Source organism: Lissotriton vulgaris, chromosome 7 (genome assembly GCF_964263255.1).
Source record: "Lissotriton vulgaris chromosome 7, aLisVul1.2, whole genome shotgun sequence".
Lineage (NCBI taxonomy): Eukaryota > Metazoa > Chordata > Amphibia > Caudata > Salamandridae > Lissotriton > Lissotriton vulgaris.
Genome location: NC_141695.1, coordinates 867,829,243 through 867,854,121, shown reverse-complemented (window position 1 = coordinate 867,854,121; position 24,879 = coordinate 867,829,243).

Genomic DNA, 24,879 nt, shown 5'->3' with positions numbered 1-24,879 from the left:
TTTGGAGTCCCTTAGGCCCCCCCAGTCCAGAACTTCAAGGCAGCTCAATTGTCAGAGTCCATGATGCCGTACTTTCTAGTCTAAAGTATTGTCTGTAGGTTGATCAGCCCTACTCTTCTTCAGGATGTAGATCATGGTGGGACTCCTGATCCCCGGGGCCGATATCTTCTGGGGAGTCCACCCCCTCTCAGCGGCGGTGCGATCCCGGTCCCTGATTCTTTTGGTTTGCTGGACGCCATCCCTCTAGCCATTCGAGGGTTGTCTCTGGCATGTCGAAGAACCATGTTTTCCCTTCAGCCATTACCCCCAGCCTTGCTGGAAATAGCATGTTCTTGCGCCCGCAGCAGTTTTTTGACCTCAAAAAAATTACGACGTTTCAGAGAGACTGCTGCAGTATAATCCGGAAAGAAGGAGAGGGTAGAGTTCAAATCCGAACAGGGGGGGCGATCCTCGCAGCTTGCAAAATGGCGTCGCGATCCCTAAAGTTGAAAAGACGTGCGAGTACAGGTCTTGGAGGCGCCCCCGGTTTCGGCCTTCCACCTGGCACTCTATGAGCGCGCTCGACTGAAAAGAAGTGCGAGAGTCCCTTGGGCTGTAGCTTAGTTTTTATCAGGTCTTCAACATAAAGGTCCATTGCCTGGGTCCCTTCCGATTCAGGAATGCCAATAATTCTGACGTTGTTTCGTCTAGCGCGCCCTTCCTGGTCATCCAGTTTGTCCATAAGCAGCTTGTTATCCTTTTCCAGGCGGCCCACTGATACTTGGAGGTCCGAGGTATCCTGGACCAGGGATTTTGCCACTATCTCCACGTCCTTTACTCTGTCCACCATTTTGTGGAGGTCTGCCCGCAGCAGGGATACATCCATAGAGATCGTTCCAACCGTCGTCTGGACATTTGCTAGTGCCTTCATGATGTCTTCCAATGTTACCTTCTTCCCTCCATCACCCTCCTGCGCTTTGCCGTGAGGTGGCGTCGTATGCGATCCCTTTCCGTATGCATACTTGTCCAATTTCGCCTGGACAGTCTGGTTTCTGGGCCCTCTGCCCGCCATCTCACCGTGGGTTGTAGGGTGCGTACCAGTAGTGAACTTTGTGGAGCTTTGGGGACACCAGCACACGCTCTCAATGTTCTCGACGTCCCAGTCCCTAGCTGTTGTAGTGGGGTGGAGGCGAGAGGGTTCGCGTGAGGGTGAGTCGATAGGTCAGAGGCGATGGGCGAGGCCCGAGAGACGTCTTCCGCAAGGCCAAGAGTACAATGGACGACGTCGGTCAATTTTCTGCCACCCGCAGCAGGGTCCCACCAGCCAGGGAGGCAATCAGAGGAAGGGGCAGAGGCGGAAGGAGTGTCATGCAGGCGTGCGCCGTTGTCTATGAGGCCGCCGCCAGCTTCTGTAACCAACTGAGTGCCCGGTCTCACAGGCTCCACCAGGCCTCGTACAGTCCAGAGCGGATAACTTCTGAAGCGGGCTTCGGTTTAGAAGCATGGGGCATCAATGTGTGCCGCTCAAGTTCCGACGGCGGAGGAGCCCCAATTCAGCAGATAAATGTGCGGATTGATGTTTAAGGGCTGCTGTTACTCCGGAGCTCTCGGACTAGGCGGCCATTTTCCACGGCCGGTCGAAAGTTTTTAAAATAGCGACATCGCTAATAGGGCACGCAAATTACCATGAAGTACAACTTCATAGTAATTTGGGAAATTTGCAAAAACTTTGAAAAATGCACTGAAGTGCATATTTCAAAGTTTCATGTTACGCAACACACATGCCCTAAGGGCATGTGTGTGCGCAACATATGTGCACATATCAATTTCAGGGGTGCAACAGGGTGTCCTTTGGACACCCCTGCAACCTTGAAATCGCAATCTCAATTTGCGAATCGCTAATTGAGATTGTCCTCCTATTCATTCCTATGGGCCTCTACGCCCAAAGGAATGAATGGGTAGGTATTCCTTAATTGCGCAATTTGCGAGTCACAATTAAGGAATTCTAAGAAATCGCTATTTTTTAAGTGATTTCTTGATGCATTCCATTTTGCAATTCCTTAATAGCGAATCGGTATTTTTCGCTATTAAGGAATCGCAAATTAGGTTGTTGATGCATCTGGGGGTAAGTGCCTAAAAATATAAGGGAAATAAAAGAGAAAAATTTTACTCTTAGGAATCATTTTGGCTTGACTTGAGGCAATCGATTATTGGCAATGATTTATAGAATATTGAAACAAAAAGTTCTCATGCCGGGCAAGATGGCCGCTAGTGGTTTGCAGTAAGCAGTCACATTTTACTCCCCCTCCCGACCTCACCTACCAGATGGACTAAGAGAGTGCCCTCTGCACGGCGATGAGAATGGATCCCGGTGGCCAAGCAGGGAAGCAGTTCAAAATTAAGATCGGCGAGCAGGCTGACAGATTGTGGCAGAAATATCCCAGCGGGAGGATCGGGAGAGCTATTCTTCGTGTTCAGGGGAAATTCACGGCCTTACTCAGTTTGATCTTCAAAAGCCTGTTCAACATGCCTCCCCGGGGGGGATAAAAGCAGCGAGGCTAAGGAGGTCAAAGGGCCGGCCAAGGAAGCAGAGGGCCAGAAGGAACTCCCCAGCAAGGAGGACAACAACGAGGACCCTAAGATACTAGCAGGAGCTAGCACGCATAAGGGCGCTACATGGGGGGAAAAATCCACGGGGAAGAAATTAGGGGCGGATGCTATGCCCACCCCTGGGGCCCCCCGGGACAGTATTCCCCAGCATGGAAACCCTGCGAAAGTCAAACTCAAGCAGACCACGGTGGCAGAAAGCTTCGCAAGTATACCTGCGGGGAGCGGCGATACAGATGCCGGGAAATCAAAAAACAGAGAGGGTACTAACAGCCTGAACGTCCTCGTGGACCCCGGCTCAACAGTTGCTAGACAACCAGCGCTGGTGAGAGCGGCGTTGCCAGAGCTTTAGCTGGAGTCAAAGCCGACGCAAGCCCAGGAGAGCAGCGGGAAGGTAATCCCAGCAAACGCTGATGGGAACGACGCGGCAGGCAGGAAGGCAAAGGACGGCTGCGGGAGAGGTATCCAGGATCCGAGTGCTGGGGAGGATCCTGGAGAGAGTTCTGGGGACTCATGTGAAGGCAAGTCAGGGCTTTTGGGGGCCGTGGGGGAACAAAAGAGAGCTGAGGCGTTGGCTGGCTGGGGGGGGCTGCCCGGGTAGGGCAGATTGGTCGGACATAACTGATATAACGGATATCACAGTGGGACTGTCTAGATTGAGTCAGGGCCGGCTGAGATAACTGGGGGTTGGAAGTGGCGCTACCTCGCCCGACAGGTTCTTTTCGGTGAATGAGGACTCCCAGTCCCAGTCTCTGGACACTGAAGGGGGAAGCTTAGATGAGTACTCGGAAAGAGGGAGTAGCTCCCCGGCCCACAAGTGCACGCAAAAAAAGAAGCGTCTGTCCAGAAGGAAACCCTCCACAGCAGGCAGCCCCTCGGATCCCAAGAAATAAGTAGCCTGGGATAATTCAGCCACCTCATTAACTTATATGGAGCAAGAGGATGCTACTCTTCTTTCCGGGGGTCAGGTCTCTCCCCATTTGTCGCCCCAGCCAGTCTCAATGGATTTATTATTTAACACACTAAAAACTATGCAAAGTGAGGCTAGGGTTGAGAGTCGCAGGGAACGACAGGAATCAAGGAAAATACAGAATTCATTAGGAAAAATGAATAAACGGTATGAGGAGGTTGTTGAGAGGATTACCCATGTGGAGGAGAGAACGGGGAAACTGGAGGATGACCTCAACAGTCTAAAGACTTTTAAACAAGATCATCAGAAAGTAGCCGAGGACGTAAATTGGAAGATGAAGGATTATGAAAACTGACAGCACCGCAATAACATTAGACTGTTGGGGGTGACGGAGGGGTTGGAAGGGGAGGACCACAGGCTCTTTGATGTAAATGTATCAAAGGGGGCCTTCCCGGAGTTATCATCTTGGTACTGGGAGACGGAAATCCAGAGGGCACACAGATTCCCATTCTCAATCAGAAGGGGGCAGGCAGGAGCCCTAGAGGGTAGACCCAGAGTGATCCTTATTTTTGTGGGTAACTTCCTGCTCAGACAGCTAATCTTGGAGAAAGCAAAGCCAGAGGCTAAGCGGGTATTCAATAAGGTCACGTTCTTTGCCAGGCCCCGATTTTTGCCACGTCACGGTGGAACGTAGGTGGAGACTCAAGCAACTTATTGCTACCATACAGGCTCTGGGGTCAGAGGCTTACCTATTGTATCCAGCCAACTTGAAAATTATTACCAAGGGCCAGATTAAAATGTTCTTCTCAGAGATTAAGGTTAAGGAGTACATGGTGGAGGTTCTGGGGCATAAGGAGAGATGAAGCCCACGGAGCTTATGTAGTAGGCTTTAAGGTTGACTCTACCAATGCAAGTGGCTAAAAGGGGTTTCTTTTTTGTTTTATTCTTTTATTCTTCTTTTTTTTTGTGGAGGATCACTTTCTTTCTTTATCTTTCGAGGATTAATATGGAGGGGAGGGGGGGAGGCGACAGCTGCATTCCAAGCGTCCACATATAGGTCATGTTTGACCTATTTGCCTGTAGGGGGGAAGGAGGGGGGAGGGCAAGAGAGGGGGGGAGTAGGGGAGTGGGGGGGGTGGGGGAGGTTGGGGGTACTGGGGCACACATAGCACACGCACATGCACACTAGTATGAATCAGCAACCAAGCTTCTTCTATTTTGTAAAGCCGGCTAGAGAATTGGAACAACCTTTTGATGTATTTTAATGTGTTGCCGAAATTGTGTCAGTCAATGTTTGTGGGCTAAATGATATGCAGAAAAGGCTGCGGGTGTCGGCTTTGTTTAAATCAATGATTCCTGATTTGGTTTGTTTGCAGGAAACGCATGTTGAGGGAGGGAAGGGGTATTTGCTTGAGCAGCTAGGACTCTCGGTTCTGGCCTATACCAAACAAGGGTCAACGTCACGAGGAGTTGCGATACTTGGGAGAGGAAGGGAGTGTACAGTACATAGGAAGGCGGAGGACCAATGGGGGAGGTGGGTTATAATTGAAGTAGGGTTTAAGGGAGAGAAGTTTACGTTGGTTTCAGTACACGGCTCTACAGGGTATGACCCGGATATATTTGAATTTTTGGGGTGGAGGTCCAGAATAGGCAAGGGTACACGGGGAGGAAAAGGAGAACGCATAGAGCTATGTCCGACATGGCACAGCATAACGCATTGATAGATCTCTGGGCCAAACTCTATCCCCAGCTGGATGGCACTATGTTTTTCTCAGCTCCACATAGAGTCATTGTAAGGTTGGATTATTTTTTGATAACTAACTCTCTACTCTCAAGGTCACAAATTAAGAAACTACCCCGTATAATTTCGGATCACAACCCCTTAATTTTGTCAATTAATCTAGTGGGGGTAACCGCTATACCATACCGTTGGACGTTTTAGAGGGCCCTCCTTAAGGACAGTGCCTATTGTAGGTATATGGGCAATTGGATTAGAGAATTTTGGAGTATTAATAGGGGAAGCACATACTCAGGCAATGCCTGTGATGTGTTCAAAGCAGGAGTTCGCAGAGAGACACTCAGTTATTCATTGCATAAGCAGAAAGCAGAGAGGGCAAGAGTGGAGGAACTAGTCAGTACCCTAATGGAGGCGGAGGTAGAATTGGGCCGACTAATCCAACTCGGTAGTCCTCTGGAGCAGCAACTGCTGGAAATTGTTGCACTAAAGGCTGAAGTAGTAGAAAATATAGCCAGTAAAACGGCTGCCAATTACCTAGCTAAGAAGGAGCAAGCGTTCGAGCTGAGTGAGAGGGTTGGCCACATTTTGGCAGTTCGGTCAAGACAGAAGGCAGCTGCTGGTGACATTAAGAATATTATGGATGGGCAAGGGGACTTGATATCGGAGCCAGACGGAGTCAGGGAAGTTTTTAGTAAGTTCTACTCAGAATTGTCCCATTCAGAGGGGGAGGGGGGGAGTAATGAAACTAGGGAGTATCTAGAACAGTTTTGAATCCACAGAACTACCTGAGGAGGAGAGAGTAAGACTAGAATCCATAATCACTCTTGAAGAATTAGCATTTGCTCTTGCGGATCTCCAGTCAGCAAAAGCTGCAGGACTAGATCAGATCCCAGTGGAATTTTATAAGACATTCCAGGAAACTCTTGGGGTTGAGTTGCTCGATACATTTATTCAAGCACAGAGCGGGCTCTCAATTCCAGACTCATGGGGAGGGGCGGAAGTGATAGTGATACTTAAGAAAGGAAAGCCACCTACATCCCCCGGGTCCTACAGGCCTATTATGTTAATGAATTCAGATGCCAAACTGTTCTCGAAAATTTTGGCAATGAGGCTGCCAAGATAATTGAGAGCATAGTTTGTCCGGTGCAGCACGGTTTTATTCCGGGGAAGGGTGTTACCGAGCATATCAGGCAGGTTATTACCTTGTTTGATGCCACGGAGATCCCAGGTGACCCTATCGCAGCCCTTTTTCTCGATGCAGAGAAGGCGTTTGATAGGGTCTCCTGGGAGTATCTTTGGGAGGTGATGAGATGGTTTAGCATTGGGGATGGTTACATCAAAGCGGTTCAGGCACTGTATAGAGCTCCAACCGCTAGGATCAGAATTAACAGGGGGCTTACCTCTGCGGTCCAGATAATGAGGGGAACAAGACAAGGCTGCCCATCATCTCCCCTCCTGTTTGCGCTATATATGGACCCTTTCTTGCGCAAACTGATTGGTAACCCCAGGATTCCTGCTCTTAGTATAAACAGTTCGCAGCTCAAAGTTCTGGCTTATGCGGACGATGTCGCTATCGTCACTCCTAACCGTTCCTTGGCAATAGGTGAAGTAGAGCGTGAGGCTCTTAGTTTTGGTAGGATATCAGGATATAGGCTTAACAGCAATAAAACGCAAATAGTTAAGAATTCCCATGTTTTTTGTAATGATCCACGGGTGGTTCCCGCAACAGTTTATTTGGGGGTGGAGATAGCTGCTGAACTAAGGGGCTCATTAGGATGGCGGACGGACCTGCGTCCGTCCGCCACCCCAGAGTAGGAGGGACCGTCCGCAGGGGCAGCAGCGGTCCCTCCGTGCAGAGTAAGATGTGACCGCCACCCTGGCGGTCACATCCTGTACATTTAACATTGCGGCGGGTGCTGCTTGAAGCAGCACACGCCGCAATGTTAAATAAACCATGTTTTCCTTTGCGTGCACGAAGCTGCAGGCACCGCGTGCTGCCTGCCGCTTCGTGCATGCAAAGGCAGGGGGGTTCCATAGGTACCCCCCATGTGCACCCCCCACCCCCCTTTGCCCCTGGGGGCCCACAACAGGCCCCGAAAGAAAAGTCTGTATGCCTTTCCACGGCGGAAATGCCGCCGTGGAAAGGCATAGGACCGCCGCCATCCTAATATGGCTGGCGGTGTCTGATAGACACCCCAGCCATGTTAGAGCTTTTCCGCCACGGTCGGAAGGCGACCGCGGCGGAAAAGCGTCCGACGGAAAAAGATGCCCCGGCCATCCTAATCTGGCGGGGGGGTCTTTTTTCTGTCCGCAGCGGTTAATCCGCATCCTCCGGGCCGGCGGTGTCTTTCGCTGGCCCGAAGGATGCGGATTAACCGCAATACTAATGAGCCCCTAAGTACGGTGGTAGAGCTAAATATGTCCCCGCTAGTGTCGAAAGTAAGCCTGGACCTCGTCAGGATGAACAACCTTCGGCTCTCATTGGTAGGAAGCACAAATGTTATTAAGATGTTAATACTCCCTAAGTTTCTCTATTTCGTTAGGGCTATCCCCTTGTTATTTGAGGCTCACTGGTTTAATAAGATAGAGGCAATTTTGAATACATTTATTTGGGAGCATGGGAAAACCAGGATGGCCTATAGGTTTATGACATTACCCAGGGCAAGGGGAGGGTGGGGGGTACCTGATTTCAGATATTTTTTACTGGGCTTCTGCTCTACAGTATATGCAGAAATTAATTGGCGGCGGTGGATTAGACCCTAAAATTACGGCATCCTCGAATAGGGTATATGCAACTATTCTTGGCCCTGGGACTGAGAATGCATTTCTTAGTTGCACGGATTCCTCCTATTTCAAACGAACAACTTTTAAAACTGTCAGGGCAGCCCATAACATCTGATTGACTTTTTTAAAGAAATTTGGGCTGGGGAGGTTCAACAGATATACCCGGCTGTACAAAAATCTTACGTTACCCCCTTCGGTATTTGCTGATGCAACCATGGCAGACTGGGCAACAAAGGATATTGTCAAGATAGGGGATCTACTGAGCCCGGACGGGGAATTGCACAATTCTCCTTGTTAGAGGCAATATTTCAGATCAGTAGAAGGAGTTTCTTTAAGTTTCTGCAGGTTCGGAGCTTCCTAGGCAATAAGAAAGGGGGAGATGCAGGATTTGCCAAAAATACCATATTGGAAGCAATAGAAAGGGGCGGGGAGGGTTCTATTCGTAGTTTCTATGCAGTCTTGGCAGGGGCTAAATCGGATGATTTGGAAAAAAATGCAAACAAATGGGCTACTAAGCTAGGAATTGACACAAGCTATTTTCTTGAATCTCTAGAGCTAGGATGCTCGGTTCTTTACTCCAATCCAGTACAATCCCAGCATTTTAAAACACTATACTCACTTTAATATACTCCTGCTCGAATTGCTCAGTGGGGTGGGACCGTCGGAATCACCTGTCCCCGTTGTAATGTGTTATAGGCAGATAGTATACATATCTTTGCTACCTGTCCTCAACTTCATACTCTTCTCAAAGGTATAGAAGACTTTATGATAAAATCACTGGGGCTGAATGTTACTCTAATGCCTCCCTTGGTAATATTGGGGGTCGGAGGGGGAGGGGACAGGGAGCATGGGGAATTTTTGTTTGTAGCTATGACAGATTAAAGACTGGTGATTGCCAGGGCTTGGTTGGATAAAGTACCCCCGGTGCTGCAGCAGTGGTTGGCTACTCTTTTGGGGGTATTTAATTTAGAAAAAGGTATTTATGCTAGGAAGGGCAGAAGAGCAAGGGGGCTAGGGAGGAAAATTTGGGAGCCAATACATGGGTGGAAGGAGAGTATGGCGCAAAGATGACTATGAATTTGTACTTCCTGCAGGTGCTTTCTGGAATTTTGTTTTTTTCTTTCTCTCAGGTGTATTTTCTTTGGCCCGCAATGTCTTATGATTATTGTTTCTTATTATTAGTGTTGTAGTTTGCTTTTTGTGCTTTTGTGTTTCGCTGTGTGTGGAAAGAAAATCTTGATAAAAATATTTTTTTTTAAAAAGGAATCATTTTGTATTATCCAGTACACAGGTTACTAAGAGTTGCTTGATAAAGTGCATATGTACAATTTGAAGAGTGCAAAATACTTCTGGTTTAAAATCGAGAACTGGCTGAAGGTGTGACAGGTGGCATCGGGCTGCTTTCCAGCTATGTGTACCATATGGTTTATTATGATTCTGAAAAAATATTTATTTCAAAACATTTGCTAATCACATAACGTGTATTTGTAAAGCGCACGTTCACCCAAGAGTATCTTGGGGCTGAATAACAGATGGTTATTGTTCTGGAGAATTTTTTTTAAACCTAGTTTCTCACATTTCTAAAATTGAATGGCATTCCTAAAATGTTGAATTCATTGTCGCGAATGTCCTTCCTTTTGAGAAAAAAAATACTGCAGTTTATTTCTCCTGGATCACATAGATCTCCTCTGCTTTTCCTCGCTGTCTTCCCTCTCATTGTCTTGTCTGTTGTGAACCTCACACTGCTTCCCTCTTTTTTTTCTGCTTTATTCATCACTCTTCCTATTCCTATACCAAAGTGTGCTCCCCCTACCTTTTCCATCAACTATGTTTTCCTATAATATGGCTTCTTCCCCTGCTCATTCAGTATCACTATCTATAATCTAGTTCCTGTACTCCTGCCATTACCCTAGCACCACCATTCTAACTTTTGCCCTACTACTTCTACACTCTCAATGCATGGGTAACTCTATAGCAACCTATACTCTAATACCTTTACCCCTACCTTTCTCCTTGCAGCTCTGTATCTTATCCTCTCCACCACTTGTGTTCTTTTCGCATTACTATTGTTCTTTTCTTGTTTCTTGTACATGTATTATTGAATGTTCTTGAATTGTAAGGAAAGATATTTTCTTTTTTTGAACATTTCTAAAACTGGAGATTCATTGCCCTGGGATTGTCTGACTACTGCCAGTGTTCTCTATTTTGATTTTCTCTAAAATGAGGTAGAGATTATATTGTGATGTATGAACGGTAGCCGAGGAGTATCTTTCAAGATTATTGATGAGCCTTGGTTGCAGGATGATATCCAAGTACAGCAGCCCCATTAGGTGCAGCCTGCCTGCTGCTCAGCCCCTACTCCAACTGTCACACCTCGCCACACAGGCAGCCAAACATTCCATTCATCTCTATCACACCAACATTCTACTCAGAACACTCACACTGGCTGAACAGCTAAGAGCCAAGGTAACAGGGGAGATGCCTGAACACATAAGCAAGATAGAACAGATATGCCACATATTTTTGTGAACCTAATAAAATGGACTCCAACCGCCAGCCAATTGATGCTTTTGGTGACTGACATGCAAACTATCTCTGATAGGAGAAAACTCTAAAATGTATTTATTTATTTATTTATTTATTTATTTATTTATTTATTTATTATTACATTTCTTAAGCGCTCAGCTACCCGTAGGTTTCCCGGCACTGGGTATATAAAACAGTGTACCAGATGAGGAGGGAGTCAAATCAGTGAACTTACATATTAAAAAGCCAGGTCTTGATTCCCTTGCGGAAAGTAAGGAAGCACATTTCAGAACGCAAAGGGGGAGGTAAAGAGTTCCAAAGAGAGGGAGCCAGCAGAGAAAATGAGCGACCTCCCATTTTTGCTTTCTTGATGCGTGGTATCCTGAACTTATTCTGGGTGGAAGACCTAAGTGTGCGCGGTGGGAGATATTGCTGCACCAGAATAGATAAATAAGGAGGAGCTTTTCCAGTCAGGATTTTATGCATAAAACATAATGCCTTAAATTTGACCCTGCTCTCGATCCGCAGCCAGTGTAGATTACGCATGTGGGAAGAGGCTGAGGATCTGGCGGGTAGATTACAAATAAGGCGAACAGCCATATTTTGTACTACCTGGTACTTCTTAGTGACCTCCTTACAGGCACCCAGAAGTAGGATGTTACCATAGTCCAGGCGTGAGATGACAAGAGCCTGGACCACAGATTTCAAGGTGTCAGCAGGCAGCATCCACGCGATTTTCCTAAGCCACCTGATGATGGTGGTACAGGTGGCAGAGACTTTCACGACGTGCTGCCTGAAAGACAATTGATTGTCCAGGATGACCCCAAGGTTACGGGCAAAAGGAGTTGGAGTGGGAGAAGGGCCCATCTCCGGCGGCCAATGTTGTGGGCCCCAGAGCGAGATGTCAGAACCAAACAGAAGCAGTTCTGTTTTCTCCCCATTTAGTTTTAATTTGTGCTCCAACATCCATGCCGAAATCAGTTTTAGTCCAGCTTGAAGAGAGGAGAAAGGGAGGTGCTTGTTGGTGGAGAGAGAGTAGATGACTTGAGTGTCATCAGCGTAGGAATAAATAGAGAGACCTGCCTGTTCCGCCAAAAAAGCAAGAGGTCTCACATATAAATTAAAAAAAAGAGGACTGAGAATAGAACCTTGTGGGACACCGTGATTAGAGGGAAAAGTAGAAGAGACAGAAGTAGAGGAAAAGACTTGAAACGTGCGATTAGATAAAAAATTAGAGATCCAGGCCAGGGCAGCACCATCGACACCCACCTCTCTCAGGGTGGACAACAAGATGGAATGGGAGACGGTGTCGAATGCGGCACTCAGATCAAGCAAAATGAGTGCCACCGTCTCCCCGTTGTCCACTTTTTGCCTGATGGATTCTGACACGCCAAGGAGAATGGCAAATAAACTGTGTAAAGTGGCCCCCTATGGTTTATTATGGCAGGCTTTTGATTCTTCTATAAAATGTGGTGTTTCCCCTGACAACTTTTTTAAGTTTAAAGCTTCTGTTGCGTAAACTACAACTTTGGCATAGTTCGATAAGGTTTTCTTTCCCACCCATGGGTGACACAGGTGAATTTAGTTCAATGCACCAACCATGAATGTGAAAGACATGTTATTGTAGCCGCACAGAACACTACTCAATGTGTTATTGAAATCGAGTTATTACTTTTGGGTTGCTAACTATCCCTGTGAAGGGATAAGGAACACTGTGGTAACACCCACAAACCTATTTCGTTATTCACAATATCACCACCCACACACCCACACACCCACTGCACTAAGATGAATGTCATCTAAAATTCAACACCCTAATATATATGTCTATGCGCTACAATAAGAGAGCATGGGAGGCAGAGTAACTTGCAGTGTAGAGTTTCTTAAGGAAAAGAGCTGCACTGCATATCTTATTAACAGCAAAGGCTGTCTTAATCAGTGGAGGCATGAAGACTGTGTTCGCTGCAAAGGACAATACATGCTGCTGTGGTGGTCTTCCTCCAGGACTCAATTTTATCACCTTCAGGCCTCAGGCAGTGTACCGAATCTCTGTATTGCAAAGTGTGCTAGCAGTAGGTGAGACCATCTTTCGCAGAATCTTGTGTGATAATCTGGCCAAAAGACCTTTCCTCACAAGGGATCAAGTGGCAGTCCTTATGTACTACGTCTTTTCAGAAATTAGAATTTCTGATATCAGCTTAGGAATGTTTGATATGATAATGTGCATCAAAGTCTGAGTCCCACATGTTTCCTTAAGAACATGAAAGGTAAAAGAACGTCAACTCAGACTACACTATTTCAGCAACATGTCTTGATTGTTCTTATTTAACTTTGACATGATGAAAAGCAGACACTTGTCCCAGACTAATGTCACATCAGGTGTAATATCAATGTCATTAGTCGAATGACTTGACCCTTTCACAGTTCTAAGAAAGATAAGTTCAGGCGATGTTTGCGTCAAATTGCAGACATGACAATGATTCAGCATAAATCAGGAAATATGGTTATTTCCATTGCTGGATATTGAGAAGATAGCGACCTCCATTACCTAAGATGGATTCATGGCCTACATAAAATGAAGTTGGAATTTAGAAGCTTTACGTAATCCTCGGTTTATACGTCTGAATGTGATGTCATAGGGGCGTATCTAACAGGTAGAGATTTAGCTATGATATAGAGCAATATATGCTCTCAAATTACGAGAATCTAAAAATACCTAAAAATAAGATGCATATTTGAACATAACATATTTGAAGCATAAAACAAAGGCAATAAATGTGTGTTGGCGAATAAACATACCAGTGACAATATGATATAGGCCAGATTAAAAATATGCAGTATACAAAAAAAGCAAAAATTTTAAAAAATCTGTTAGGCAGAAAAAGTTTTTCTTCAATTCATAGTTCGTACAGGCTTTTGTGGTATATATTGTAGTTGGTCCGCTCATGTTGAATTCATTCCTCATCAGAGGGCAAGTAGACATCGTCAGGTGGACATGCAGCAAATGTGATCTTTAAGAAAACCATGCAAAGCACGTGCATGGTAGTCTGTGTATTTGATGGAGCAGGAATTGAAAGCTCAACTGAGGCATTCAAAGGTAATTGCAGCTCCTCTTCAGGGAGCTCAAAAGATAACCATAAGTCAAGCCAATCGGCAAGAGCAGCGTAAAAAAAGTACCACTTGCGAGACTACTCTGTCATAGGTAGCATTTTGTAGAATGAATGGATGCATTCATCGGCATGGTCTCTGGTGCTCATGTACAGGTTGAATGATTGATTCCATAGAAAGATAAGCCACTTGGGGCTGTTCCAGCTGTAAGTCAAAGAGGATTTTAGGCAGACAGTTTATGCACCATGAAACTGGTTTTACTTGTGTAGTATCCATTTGGGAAATTATGAGCATCCAGTGCTTGCTGTGTTCAGATAACCAAGCATGCCCCATATGGTGTGATAGAGTTTCTCTGCATTTTTTTCCCTTGATACATGTACTCCTTGTTGTTGATTTCCTTGTCAGATCAGCAGAAAGATGATTATACCACAGCCGATTATCAGTATGATGATTGGAAATCCTCCCAAAAGGCTGGAAAATAAAGAGTGAAAAAATTATGGAATCAGTTCAAACACTGCTCTAAATCAAGTCACCAGAACAGATCCAATGCTCTTAGAAAGATTAGGAGTAGGAGGAACTTGTATTGTTTTGCTCCACAGAATTCCGTGGCATTACGTAAAAACTCAGCGAGATCCAGCGAAGTTCCATGGGTGGGAAGTTTTCAGCATGTCATGCTGCTCTGCTGATTTTTAGCTCTGGGAACTTGTTCTATGTTGTAAAATCAACATAAAAGGCAGCACGCACGCTTTGGGGGGCGTGGCTTGGGCGCCGATGGCGATGGTCGCCTGAGAGCTCGGCTCCGGGACTAAGCCCGGAATTATCCTGAAAATCGGAGGCTGCGGGGCACCCCAGACCCCGCATTCTGCTGAGCGTACCGACGGAAACCTGCCGGGGCCCCTGGTGAAGCCCGGGCGAGGGTTGTTCCGGAGTAAAACCGAAGTTTGCGGAGTTGCGGAGTGCGACCCAACATGGCGCCCGGACCCCTTTGTCCCCCTATTCGGAACTACTGAGTTGAAGAGGTGCCGCGGGTGGCGACTGGTGCCCTGCCTCGCCATCCCCGGCTGTTCTGGACATTGGACATTACTGGATTGGACCTCTTGCAACGGATTTGCACTCGGTTGGACGGCCGGGCGGGTGCCCACGCAGCGGAGGGCACCGGGAGCGGACGCCCTGTGATCCAAGCGGTGGCCCGCCTCGCGACTCCGCAACTAGCTACGTCTTCCTGGCCAGTCCACCTACATGGGAGGCGCGACACTCTGGCGCCACAGATCACCCGAGGGAGTAGGTGGCCCTCACCCCGGGGTTATAGTGGGTGAACGGGTCTGCCCGACTCGACGACGGCTGTCTCCGCCCCCTCATCGGTGCCCTCGGACGCCGTGGCGATGGCGTGAGCCGAAGCGGCGGAGTCTCCACAGGCTCTGGAGAAGGAGGTCGCCCGGACCCGAATTGAGGACAAGCACCCGGGAAGGTCGTGGTCGACACCCGCACGCGGAGACGCCTACTACGGGACCCTCACGGAGTGCCCCTGGAAGCATGGGGAAACCCAGAGGAGCTAAGGGATCCACCCAGACCGCCTCGGACTCTGAAGCCCAGGACAAAGAGGAGCATGGGGACCCAAAAAGTTCTGGTGGCGCGCCGATGCAACAACAGTTCGACCGTGTCCTGGAGGCGATAGAGACTACGAGATCAGCCCTCCAACAGGACATTGCTCAGGTGGCGACGAGCCTGGGCCTCCTCAGGGCGGACCATGGCAAACTTTCAGACCGGGTCAAGGAGGTGGAGGGCACGGTGAAAACCTTGGAGCCGGCGCAGCGAACCTTGGCTGCGACGATGAAGGACGCCCTATCCCGAATTGAGACCCTGGAACGAAGGGCGGAGGATGCGGAAGGCCGCAACAGGAGGAACAACATCCGAGTGGTGGGCCTGCCGGAAAAGATTGAGGATGGCGACATGGTGCAATACTTGGAGACCTGGCTCCGAGACACGGTGGTCCCGGAGGGACTGTCCTCCTTCTACACTCTGGAACGGGCCCACAGAGTCCCAGCACGGCCCCTACAGCAGGGACGCACCCCGAGGCCGGTAGTGGCGCGGTTGCTGCATTTCCGAGACAGGGACTTAATCCTCAATGCCGCCAGGCACAATGGCCCGTTCAAAGTAGCGAACAGTCAGGTGAACATTTTCCCAGATTACACCTACGAAACGCAGCGCAAGCGGTTCTCCTTCCTGGCGGTTAAGCGAGAGCTCAGGAGCGAGGGCATTCAGTATTCACTCCTATATCCTGCAAAGCTTCGCATCATTGTCGATGACAAAACCCAGTTCTTCGACACCCCGGAGGATGTATGTGCCTGGCTCGACCTATACAGGACAGGGAAAGATGGCTTTGGCTCCTCGTCCCAACAAGCAGATGAGCCGGAACAAAGGCGGCGGTCCAAGAGGGTCAGGAATCGCCGCGGCCGCACGGGAGGGCCCTCGACTGCGGAGACATCATCGGAACGGAGGGGAGTGCTGGAAGTATTGTCGGAGTTGTCGGGAGCACGGGAGGAAGTCATCGAGGAGGAAGAAAACCCGGGTGATGACGGAGCACCATCGGACTCGGAGGGTTCAGTAGCAGATAGTGCCCATACACCGGTGATCACACCGAAATCGGTGGAGGACCTTTTGGATGGACAAGGGTAACGGGGCATACTGCTTTGTTTTGGGTGGGGGCCCGGCAGGGGGGAGGCGGTTGCCGTTCCTTACTGATGACAACGAGGGGGAGAGGGTTGGGGGGCCTCTGCTTTTGCCCCGGGAGGTCTTGGCACGGTTTGGGGCTTGTTATAGTCCTGGTGGCCTGGGCGACGAGGGCCCACTGCCTCCGCCCAGCCCGCACCTGGCCCATAAGGCCTTCCTACGGTGGCGACCGTAGGATTAGAGGGGGTTCTGGGGTTGATGGAGGACGAGGTTTGGATGGGATCTAGATGGTGCAGTTTGGGTCCTGTTCTGGGGTGGGTGGGGGGGAGTTGGGATGGTTTTTGGGTTGCTTGGTTTGGGTTGGGGAAAATGGCCGCCATCAGCGCTGGGAGGATTGATGTCCTTTCTTTGAGGGGACCCGGATGGGGGGACTGTGCAAGAACAATCTGGGACAATGGCTGATGTTGCTAACTTGAAATGTGTTACTTGGAACGTAAGGGGGCTTCACACTATGTCCAGGCGCCACAAGGTCCACGCTTATTTAGTGCGTAGGGGGGTGCAAATGGCGCTGCTACAGGAAACTCATCTGAACAAGGCGGAAGGGGCGGCGCTTCAGCGTAGGTGGCGGGGGCAGGTCTTTTCCACGTCGTACTCTGCTTATGCCAGGGGGGCGCTAATATGGATCAGGGCAGGGGTCCCCTTCCAAGTCACGAGGACAGTATTGGATCCAGAGGGGCGTTTCGTGGCCATCTCGGGCACTCTAGGGGGGAGGGACCTGAATGTTTGCTGTGTATACGCTCCTAATGTAGACCAGACTGCCTTCCTTTCCAGGTTATCGGGCTCGTTGGCCCACTTTTTCGCCGGGCCCCTCCTGCTGGGGGGAGACTTTAACTCCGTAGTGGATGTGGACATAGACCGCTCGCATCCCCCGCTTCCCGATTCCCCGGTCCGTCGCACGGCTAAGGGTCGTCAGGATTGGCAGACCCGCTGGGGTTTGACGGACATTTGGAGGGCGCATCACCCCGCAACTAGGGATTATTCATACTTCTCGAGCCTCCATGAGTTGCATGTCAGACTAGATGGATTTCTTGGATCGCCCGAACTGGTTTCGGCAGCGGTCCGATCGGAGTACTTATCGAGGACCATCTCGGACCATAACCCCCTCCTACTGGACCTTCGCTGGTTTCCGGGGACACCGGCGGTGCCCACATGGAAATTGCGACCCGAGATCCTCGAGGACAGTGTCTTCAAGGCGGACTTGGGGGAGAGAATATCGGATTATTTTGCGTCCAACGGCGGCTCCGCGAGTACTAGGGCGTTAGAATGGGACGCTTTTAAGGTAGTGGTGAGGGGCTACTGTATCTCCAAGAAGGTGGGCATGAGGCGTGTCATCCTGGCTGATCTAGACACAGCGGACCGGGAACTCCGCGAATTTGAGATCCGACGCCCCGGACACCCGGAATTGCAAGCGCAAACGGCAGAGGCGAGGGAGAAGGTGGCAGTGGAGGTCGAACGGCTCCGCTGTTTTGATTATAAGGCCTATACGGTCCGGTCTGTCGTGGAGGGGGACAGGGCGAGTGCGTTGTTGGCGTGGTTGGCCAACCCTACGCGCCAGTCCCAAACGACGACAAATATGCGTGGGGCAGACGGAACCGAGGTATGCACCCAACCGGAGATTCTTAGTTGCTTCCGGCATTATTATGAATGTTTATACTGCAGTCGCTCCGCACGTGACCCAGACCGGCTTGATAATTACCTTCGCCCACTGGAGCTCCGCACGGTGGAGCAGGAAGTGGCGAAAACTCTGGGTTCCGACATTGAATTAGGGGAGATCCGCGGGGCCATTAAACGGATGGCGAGAAACAAGACCCCGGGCCTAGATGGCCTACCAGTGGAGTTTTATGCAGCTTACGCTGACCTACTAGCCCCTCGATTACTGGTGGTCTACAGGGAGGCGAAGAGGCTGGGGCGACTCCCGAGCTCGATGTGTGAGGCGCTGGTGGTTCCTCTCCTCAAGCCGGGCCGAGACTCATCCGACCCGGGGTCCTACCGTCCCCTATCGATGTTGACGGTGGACTACAAAATACTGAGCAGCATCTTGGCCTCGAGGCTGCTGGGACACATGAGTTCTCTGGTGCATGAGGACCAGGCCGGTTTCATCCCACGGCGGAACACGACTATGAATATTCGTAGGTTGTTCCGTTTGCTAGGGGAACCATTTGTGGATGCCCCGTCCCCGGTAGTCTTATCGGTAGACCTGGAGAAGGCTTTTGATAGCCTAGAGTGGGACTACCTCTGCACGGTGTTACGGAGATTCGGCCTAGGGGAGGGATTTGTCCGATGGACCACGGTCCTTTATGCTTCTGCTTCGGCCAGGGTCCGAGCGGGCCCATTGATTTCATCGCGGTATTCGGTGGAACGAGGCACGCGGCAGGGGTGCTCCTTGTCCCCGTTTCTTTTTGCGCTGGCGGTGGAGCCACTGGCGCTGCACCTTCGCTCGGGAGCCCACTATACGGGCTTGTGGTCGTCTGCGGGCCCGCATTATGTCTCGCTTTATGCGGACGACCTGTTGCTCTTCCTAGAGGACCCGGTCGACGCTTTACGGGGAGCGGAATTAGCGCTCACGGAGTTCGGAGAGGTCTCGGGCCTCCGAGTGAATTGGTCTAAGACCTGCCTTTTTCCGGTACGCAGGGGTACCCCCGCCCCTGCGCTGAGTAGGGAGATTAGATGGGAGCCCGATTGCTTTAAGTACCTTGGGGTATTCGTCTACCACGAACAACCCGACCTCCTAGATGGAAACATTACTCGCTGCATTCGAGCACTCCGAGGTTGCATGGACTTTTGGGCCACGCTGCCGCTCTCAGTGGCGGGACGTATCGCCCTGCTCAAAATGGTGGCGCTTCCCCGGTTATTGTATTACTTCCGGACTTTGCCGATCTGGGTCCCACCGGCCACGTTCCGTCGATTACGCTCTATGGTGGTCAGATTCCTTTGGGGAACGGGCCGGCGGCGGGTGGCCCTCAATACCTTGATGAGGCCGAAAGACGAGGGGGGGCTCGCTGTGCCGGACTTCGAAAAGTATTATCTGGCGGCACAGCTCCAAACCTTCACCCAGGAGATCGCCAGGGAATTCCGGGGCCCGGAAGACGGAAGAGGGACAGGTATGGCCAGGCATGTTCTCTCCTTTATAGCGCTGCGACAACGTTTAGTCCTGCGGGACTTGTCGATGGAGGAGCGGACTGTCCGCCTGTGTTGGAATCGGGCCCACGCCCGAGGCCAACTGAGAACGCCATATGCGCCTGAAATACCGTTGGGGATGCTGACGGCCCTCCCCCACGGAGGGGATTGGTCACGTTTGGCGGCCTGGGAGGATTCCGGTTTACAGCTCGTAGGTGATCTGTACGAGGACGGCGCGCTCTTGTCCTTTCAGGATCTCAATAACCGCTTCGGGATCCCCCGAGGTGACTTTCTGCTGCACTCGGCCATTGTACGAGCGATCCAGGCACACTGGAAGAACGGGCAGGAGGAACCCCACTTATCTCAGGTGTGCCAGTACGTAATGATGTCGGCGGGCACGGTGAAGGCGGTCACTTGCCTATACGGCAGGTTGATTACCGAGGGATTGGCTCCTCTCGCCACTTTGAGGACCCGCTGGGAGGAGGACATTGGTAGGGAGATCCCGGAAACGACCTGGTCCCAGTTGGTGAGACGGGCCTGGAAGGGCACACGCAGCGCCCGTTTTCAACTGGTCCACTATTATGTTCTCCATAGAGCGTACCTGACCCCGGTGAAAGTCAGGCGTTATTTTGCCACGGCCTCGGCGGAATGCCCTAGATGCCCGGCTCAGGAGGCGGACCTCCTACACATGTTATGGGCCTGTCCAGGACTGACATCCTACTGGCAGGAGGTAGCGACGACCCTGGAGGAGGTGACAGGGAGGCTCTTATCATTGGATGCGGCGGTGGGGCTCCTACACTGGTTTCCCCATACCCCCAGGAATAAAATTTCTAGTAAGTTTATCGACCTGGGGCTCCTCCTTGCTAAACGAGAGGTGACTAGGAACTGGAAGGCACGAGCTGGTCCGGCGGGCAGCAGATGGCACAGTGAGCTTTTGAAGTGGGCGGCGGGAGAGAGCGCACTGAGATATCAACTGGCTTGGAGGCAGGGTAATGAGAAGGCGCAGGAGGCCGCGTTGGAGTGGGAAATGTTGGTGCAGGCCCTCAGGGATTATAGTGCCCCTAGTGACTCTGAAAGTGAAGAAGCGACTTGCCCCGAGTCCCGGTGAACATTAGTACTGACAGTCCTATTGCCTTCCCCGTGGGTCCGATAGCAGATCCTAGGTTGATAGCTCCCCGGCGCTGGTGGTGGGGGGGGGGGGGTTTCTCTTAGTTAGTAGACATTTATGGGGAGGGGGTTTATTTTGGGGGTTTTAGGCTTGTTTGGAAAAGCAGACGACGGACAGTGCATTATCCGGACCAGCTCCAGCATCCTACTGACCCCCATTGCAATTCGCCGCCCGACCCCAGGGTTGTGGGCTGGTTGGCTGTGTACAGACTCTATGGAGGGGGGCCAGAGGGCTTTATTCTGTTACTATTGCTGATGATGCCATGCTGGTCGTTACTGTACTGATTTACTGATTCCTGCAATAAAAATATATTTAAAAAAAAAAAAAAAAAAAGGCAGCACGCACAGCTCTAGAGGGCTTCTTTCTGCTGCTGAAGTAGATTTTCTACTAGAGCAGCAGCATTCTCATCGCAAATGGTAGAGACCTGCTGTGACTGCCCGCATTGAGATATCGTGCTGGGAGTTGTTCTAGTACTCAATCAGCTTGCACACAAGTAAAACTCCACTACTCAGTGGTTCGCTGAGTTTTTTTGGAACTCCCTACTCTAGGTAGAGTGGCCAAAACTCCACAAACTCCACCAGTGGAGCAAAGTTTACTGCCCACCTCTAAAAAAGCTGCACAACACCAGTTGTCCAAGATAATTTGAACATCACTTTTATGAAATCAGCAAAGTGTGTTGGGTAGAGTGAATGTAACAGCCTATGAATCTCTACACATTCCATGCAATAATGTAGTGTCACACAAAACGCAGTGTCCAAGAGGATTTCTGCAATTTGCTGTGCTAATGTACACAGGGCCATCTTCATTTTCATTTATCCCAGATGTGGGAAAAATTAACTTTCATGAATGGAACACTTGTGAATTGTGCATAGTTTCATACCAGCCAATGGATTTATGTTTTTGGCAGTCATGAAAATGAAACAATGTAATGGGAAGGAAATAATACAGTGTATTATCCAAGTAATAGGTAAAATGTCACCACCCATGAATGGTTTGTCTTCTATCTGTTCTATTCTTAATAGTGTGTACGTATATTCTTTCGAGGTCATTGTTTTTTGAATGAGGGTTAAATGATATTGTACAAAAAGGGCTGTTTCACTGAGAAGTTTCCAAGGCACAAAACCTGATCTGAGTGTTTGTAGTGCCCAATTTAATTGTACAAATGCTCTTAACTGAAACTGCCCGTGTTTTAATACATTCAGGTCTCTTTTTATGAGGTTTAAGGCTGAAGACAGAGTGTGATTTAATAAACACACTCTTTTAGAAAGTGTGTCCATTCCATTGTCAATAACTTTAAAAACAGTTTACAAGTGTTCTTGATCTATTTGCCTAATTATTTCTGCAGCGTCTTTTTCTGAATATTTGTTTAATTCATTATGAATGGTGTATATTCCTGTGGCAAGAAATATTTTTTTTTTTTAGAACATTGGCCCAGTTGAAAGTCAGAACAATCCATGTTTTTTGTCATTGATTAACGAAAAGCATTCCTCGCCAGCTGAAAGACTAGAATGTTGTAGCCATTGTTGACATAGCTTACCTACAGTATTTGTGGGAACTACTACGTGTGTTTATGTATCATACAGTGGACCAGGACAATTCACTTTAGGTCCAGGAGTGTTGGAAAGGAAACACTGCATGCAGGTATCAGAATCATAAGGCCATAACACGAAAACCTCAATAGGGAATAGTGTTGAATTATATTTTCCAATTTGTATAATATAATTTATGTCTCATTCAGACATATTAATTTAGAATTGCAAATTACTGAGCATGGTCAAATTAGCTTTTGGTATAGAAGGTTTCTCTAAGCCCTTTATTGTTCCCGATTCCAGACAAGTAGTCTGTTGGATGGTTTTGTGTAGAAATAGTATTTCTTTTAGTATTTTACTAGCTCAAAACAAAGCTTAAAGGCTTCTTTACAGTGGAACTGTCAAAAGTTGGTTCTCCGAGTTCTTCTCTCATCAATGTTTGCTTTCCACTACTCAGACCCTTGAAAAGCGAGGTTTTGACTAGATTCTGTAGAGTAAATCAACTTTTGGTAGGGATTAGATTTTTGGAAGCTGCTGTAGCTTCTGTATAAAATAGAAGGATGAAGTATGTTATCTGTCAACTCTCTGAAACTATGGAAATTTCTTCAATAAGTTAGAATGACTACAGGGAGGTGGAGCCTCACAATGTTACCATTGTGGCAATTGTGAATTTCTTTAGGATTGCCTGTCCTGTGTATGTACTAATGTACATACTAATTATAACAATACATTTCCTTGTAATTAGCTGAATCCAAATAAGGATCTTCATTATTCAAAGTAGCATATGCCTATAAAAATTAGACACACTTATTTTAACAGTCTCAATGGTCCAGTCACCTGAAATAGAACTAGGTATTAAAATGTCATTAATTTAAACTTTTATTGCATAAGTTAATTGCAAAGTCTCAGTGGGTCCCATAATCTTATATAGACCCTTTTCACATACTGCGCCCTAGGGCACAGGATACGCTGTAATGTTTGCAGCACAGATCCATCTTCAGGCTCTGCGGGATGAGGAGTGTTGCTGTAGTTCACAAACTACAGGCGAGGCAAATGTTCTTGCAGGGATGAAATGGCCATTATGTTGCAATAGAATGACAGATATATTTGCCAACCATAAAATGAAAAGAAAAGTTCCCAAAGCAATCCAGGCATAGGACCACTGAGGAATTAGATACTTGTCATGAAACCATAAGTGCCAAGGGGTGTTTGGCTGTAAAGTTGAAAAGTTATCTGTGAAATTTTAAGAGTCGTTTTCAATGCTGTGGGTTTATCAAAGCTCTCGAAAAGGCACCAGTTCAAATGACGTAGTGTCAGGTAAAATTTGAAACTAAACCATGGAATTACACTGGACAGCAGGCACTGTCACATTGGCAGCATCAGCTGTGTTTATTGAACTCAATGTTCTGTCTAAAGTGTGTGCTCAAATTACCATGGCTGGTTATTTGAGCCAGGAATGTTACTGCTGTGTTCAAGGGCCAAGGTGTTCAGAGTAGGGTGAGGCTGGGAGGCACTACCATGAATCCTTCTTGGTGTCTGCGGAGGTCTGCTGTGCAGAAGTGGTCACACAGTGATTTTTTAACGTGGTCAATAGAAACCTGTCTGTTTCTTCCCAAGCCAAGCAAAGTAGGCAGAATAATAGTTCTTTTACCTTTAACCCCAAGAACAGTGACATGTGGTCTGTAAGGTGGTTTGAAAGCTTACATGTCGTGGATTTTTCTTCAAAGTAGGTCCCCATCTTTGGGAACCCCCCAGTCAGCAGCAGTGATAACCTTCTCTTCAAGGTGGTGGTGCAAGAGTGGTTTACATTAGACAGCTTGTCTCTCTCTTGTTGGATACTCTGCAAAACATTCAATCATTTCTTCAATTCAAATGTATCTTCACTCACCACGTTCTTAGGATTATCTAAGCCAGGCACATACATAGGAACTGTTAGACTTATCATCCTTAAGGTGGTCTTTCCCCTAATGTTCTGCCAACTTATCTCGAGTTTTTGCTGGATGTCATTTTTTTGCTTGGCCATAAGACTCTGTGCACTTTACACTGCTAAACAGTGCTAGAGTGCTTCTGCTCACTCCCCTAAACATGGTTTTATTGGCATATACCTAATTGGCCTATTTAATTTACTTATAAGTCCCTTGTAGAGTGGTATACCATCTACCCAGGGCCTGTGAATTAAATGCGGCCAGTGTGCCTAGAGCTCTTATTGTGTCACTCACCTAAACAGCACTTCGAAAACATGTTCCAGACCTGCCATTGCAGCCTGAATGTAGTTTACACTGCCATGTCAACTTACCGTTTAAACCTACTTGCCATCCCTTTCATGCCCCTTTTATTAAATATAAACTACCCCTAAGGGCCCACGGGGCAGGGTGCTGTGCAATTAAAGGTTTGGACATGTTCTTTTAAGTTGTATATGTCCTGCTAGTGAAAAACTCCTAAATTCGTTTTTCACTACTGTGAGGACTACCCCTCACATAGGATAACATTGGGGAATCCTTACTACATTGAATATGTTGTAATTCATAATTGAGGGCAAGTGGATATACCATGTTTGGTACCTATGCAATTGTAATGATAAACCCTCTTTAATAGTGAAGTTGGATTTTTCATTACAATTTTGAGAATGCCACTTTTAGGAAATTGACATTTTCCTGCCCTTACTCCTCAGTCCTTTGTGTCT